General features: G+C 39.2%; 1 long non-coding RNA gene across 1 annotated transcript in view; it reads right to left on the reverse strand.

The window, feature by feature from the left end:
* Positions 1 to 873: 873 nt before the first annotated feature.
* The window catches only part of LOC308057058, a 44,579-nt gene continuing 40,677 nt past the window's right edge, over positions 874 to 4,775 (reverse strand). The window contains exon 2 of the long non-coding RNA XR_013925102.1: positions 874 to 4,638. This is a non-coding gene — a long non-coding RNA (uncharacterized lncRNA). The remainder of the gene's footprint in view (positions 4,639 to 4,775) is intronic.

Raw genomic sequence — 4,775 nt, forward strand, 5'->3', positions numbered from 1 at the left:
GATAGTAACATCTACTTTAGAACATGTTGATAAGAATCACTTCTTGTAAAACTTGGATATTCAATTTTTTCTGATTTTTAATTTTTTAACATAGCTGTCTACTAGGACTTTATCAGGCTATTTAGGAGAAAAGAATGAATAGAAATAAGCTCTCTGATTTCCAAAGGCATGATTGAGATTCATTGGGCTTTCCTTTTAATACGCATATATGTGTTGCTCATTATCAGTATGGCTTGTGCCTTTTAACTTTAGTTGTTATTCACAGAGCTTGTGTTCTGTGCATGGTTATAATGTTACCCATTCTATTTTGGAGACATCTTTTTGGTATGGCAGAATAACCAAGTAAAAAGTAGGAATGACTCCAGGGTCAATACACTGGAATCTGAATGCCCAGGACGTGGAGGTGAGAGTGAATAACATTCCCCAGGGATAGGGAAATTGCAGGTACAAATGATAGTTCAGCAGTGAGAAAATTCCTGCAGTAAACAGGACCATGATCTCCATGACAACAGGCTGTGTCCAGGGAAGGTGACTCAGAGACTGAGATGGTCCCACAGGACCAGCAGTTACTGATGACTTCTGTTTTCACTTTCCTGGAGCCAGGCTTTGGCACTGATCGAGAAGAGGAGGAGAAGGTTCTGTGGAAACTGAGTCAGAAGAGGGAGAAGTCATCAAGAGGTTGAATTCCTTCAAGCTGGGAAAATTTGTTGCAGAGTCAAAAGGTTCAGATATTTCCAATGAACAGCTGAAGTGAGCTTCTGCTTTTCATGAGATGCTGCCCTCAAAATTAGCAGACTTGTAGCTGGAAAACCAAGCAGTGATTATTGCTGGCTGTGGTACTGTGTGATTAGATGAGAATGTAGATATTGTTCAGGGGTATCTGGGCAGACGACTGGATAAGATGGAGTGAGGGGTGCAGTGGGGTCAATATGGTGATCTATTTCATTGCTTCAGTGACTCTTGAAGTCAGAGGTGGTTCAGCTATGAAAGAAGCAGCTTGTTCCAGGCTGCCTTGGTATCTTCTGTGGGGATAGCTACATGTCTGGTACAGCTGTGAAGGTTTAGGGGATCTTCTTGTGATGTACAGACTGATTCACTGTAAAACTAAGTATTTTTCTGATTAAGCTCTGAGATTTTGCATCTGGCCTTTGAAATTGAGTGTGACTAGTGAACTGGATGAAGAGAACAATGACATGACTATGCCTGCGATCGTGTGCATGTGTATGTGCACAAGTGTGCACATGTGTGCATATACAGCAGCTGGCACAGCAGTATCCTGGCTCAAGCACTGTGTGCACAGATAATTAAAGAGTGATAATGGCAACAGAATTTAAGATGACTGAATGCAAAGTGGCAAGTTGGATTCCTAAATTTTTGCATACCCTTTTAATTGACTTATATTTTCTTTTCATCCTAGAACTTTCAGTTAGGTGTACAGCTTCACACACATCTTTGAGTATGCATTTTCAAGCCCATATTTTGAAAAACAAGCCAAATCAAGGAAATAAACATAAAATATTAATATTCACTGTCTGTAAATGACACAAAATTGTGGCGTAGACAAATTAATCTTTCAGTAGCAGTCAGAACAATTTGAATGGGCTTTGTTATCAGTCATGTCAGCATGACAAGAAAGAAAATGTGTTCCTTATAAGTTTTAAACTTCATGTACAAGATGAACCTACACTACTGAAACATCCTCTCTTCAATTATTGTAAGGAGTCTTTGCAATAATTATAAATTTTCCTGCTGTTATGAAGCTGTGTTTTTAAGAGGAGAGACATACTTATGCCAGATGTTAATACAGATTTGTGCAATAAATTATGAGTTAATTGAGTAGGACTCAGGAAACTTTTAGGTCTGTAATGGATTTTAAGAGTATAGTGATGTGTGATTGGTAAGATCGTGACTGGGGAAATGTACATATAGATGGGATTGCCTTCTCACAAGGTGACGTATATTTGTTTTCTTCTGCAGAATCACTCCTCCAAATGTCAGGATTGCACCTGGTAGGGAAAGGAAGCCGAAGTGGTGGGTAACTACTTTATCAGACACATACTTGTGATTCCAGTGGAAACTGCAAATTGCACATCAGGCAAAGGTGGCTGCTTTCTGGAGGTTTAAAGGGTAGTCAACAAAGGAGTACAGGGGAAGAGCTATAGGGTTTGGAAAAAAAAAGAAGGAGAAAGCTGTTGGAGACAGAACTTAAGCTATTAAAGTGTAGGGGAATTAAGCTGGGTTAATTAACATTGCTAATACACAGCTGTGGGCTGGCTTCAGGGGCAGTGGGTTGGCTGATGTAGACAAGGTGCAGCTGTGGCTGGTTCTGTTAAGTGGTTGGGCAGCCAATGAAGAGTGAGCAGCCGAGGAAGAAGCAGAGAGAAGAGAGGGAGTGTGTGTGCAAGTAAGTCCTGGGTGAGGAGAGACTAGGAGAAGGTAGCAGAGGGACTGGCGTGAAGAGTGTGTTGCAGCCAGCTAGTTTAGAGAGTGCTGCGACATTAAAGTAGTAAAATTCAGGACATCACACATAGCGTGCAGTGAAATGTTTCCTGGTCCTCTCAGGGATCTCCCTCCTGACTGTGGTGCAGAAATATAATGCTGCAGAAAATTATGATGGGAGGAGGACATAGTAGATTACTGGTGATTCAAAGCATCTACTCAAGGTTTAAGAAAAATTGTCTGGTGAAGTAACGCTATCACACTTCTGCATTTCCAGCTCATTTAAAGATGTTAAATGTTATGGTGAGTACTTTCTTAATATTGGTTTCCCATGTAAGAAGTTGTATAGGATAGTGTAACTTGCCAGTGAAAGGCAAGTGGTTGAAATGGTTAAGGTGGCAATTTTTCTCTCAAAATGTTGTGATGGCAGCAAGTTCTCTACTAGTTCTATACAGTATATGAGGTGTTCAGAAAATTAATTTCTCTTTGTTTTATTTCAAAAACAAGTAAATAGTGCGTTCCACTGGTATACCTATAACAGTTGCAAATAATATAGCTTTTGTTGAGGACAGAAAATAAAAAGCCCTATCAGGAATGATTTACATGGGAAATGTTACTCTGTCTTTACAAAATATATATCAAAACCCCAGGCTTTCTCACTGGTATTAGTTGTTAAAAAAATTCACTTACTAATTACAGAAAAAACATCAAGGTTGATACTGCTGTTTGTGCAGGAGAGTAACAATTTAGATCAGATTTTTGGTGCAAATGCTAATGACTAGATACTAATTTCCTAAAAGTATTTATCATCTAGGCAAAATATTTCTGAACGTGAAAACAATTGAACGAACATGCTCCATGGGAGGAGGTGAAAAGATATGCTTACAATGAAGTCTTTAGGAGTTGTTTCCCTTCCCTGCCCTGCAATGTCTGAGGTCAAACCCACTGTTTTCAAGTACATGCATTTTTAGATGCACTTAACTAATTCTGCTCACAGACCTTCTAGCACATGCATCTGTGTCTAGGTTACAAGCTCATCAGAAGACCAGAAAACTTCTGGAATAGATGGGACCTGCATGAAGGTAATGAAAAATGAAGGATGAAGAGATATCAGAGGTGCAATAGAAGTGACCAAAGGTAGTATTGTGGCAGAAGTGGTAGACAAATGCTTTGTATTTGTATTTATTTGCAGAGGACCTCTGGGTGGTTCTTGCCCCACAGTCTGTCTTGTACAGAAGTGTTGATGCAGTTTGACTCATGAACAGACATCGGCACTTTTCCCCTCAAATTTTGGCATGTACACTTGTCCAGGCGTTGCATAGGGACTTCTTTTTTGTGACAATTTTAAATATTGTATTTAATTTTGACAAATTACATTCTGCAGAATTGTTTTGTTCTATTTTTTGCATATGTCAGAAACATCAGTTTTCCTGGCTTTGTATGAATGAAGAATTAACTTGCTGAGGACTTACTTACATGGCATGTTAAACTCAAGTCAGGAGACCACTCGCATACCAGCTCCTCTTCTGTTTAAATTGTTACAGATGTAAACCTGACCTTGGCACCTCCTGCTCCACAGGTTTCTCTAGAGGTACCTTGCATATACATGTGATGTAAATAGAATGGCTTAAACTCAGACTAGTCTATTCAAAGCAACTTCATTCCCAGGTTATCACAGTCATTCTTCTGAACCTTTTCTGAGTCTGTTGCTGCCACCCACATTTAGCCTTAGACAACATGATATTTCAGCCATACCAGTACTCAGTTCCCACTTCTCAAACTGTCAAATAACTATTCCAGCAGTCAAAACCCTGAAAGTTTTAGCAGATTTTTTGCTTTCAAACCATTGGCAGGTAGCTGAAAAATAGTATACACGGAATTATGCAAAAGACAAGAACTTGTCTGTCTTTGATAAAGGTACACAAATCCCAGTAAATAAAGCACTATAAGCAGTAATTAAAAAAATGTGTTGAAAGGGAGCATAATGTCCCTTTTTTTCTCCTGTTCTCTTCTAGTAGCTTTGATAAAGCTTAATGGCTGCCAGGTTGGCCCTCCCACACTGCTGGAAGCATAGCTGTAAACCTTTTAAACTCCTTTCTGTTGTTATGCAGATATTACAGCAGAATTTCAACTGCATACTCTGGGGACCTGCAACTAGCTTTAATAACATTCATAGTAGGTTTGTTAGATCTTTTTCTGCTTGTATGCAGAGGACCAAAGACTGAAAGACTACTTGCAGTTTATGTAATGCTATTTTTAGGGTGTTGTCCTAGTTCTCATGTGTAACAGACTGAGTTGGTTTATACATCACTAATTTAATCCTTCTGTCATTGTAC

The sequence above is a fragment of the Falco punctatus genome, assembly GCF_963210335.1.
Source record: "Falco punctatus genome assembly, chromosome: Z".
NCBI classification, from domain to species: domain Eukaryota; kingdom Metazoa; phylum Chordata; class Aves; order Falconiformes; family Falconidae; genus Falco; species Falco punctatus.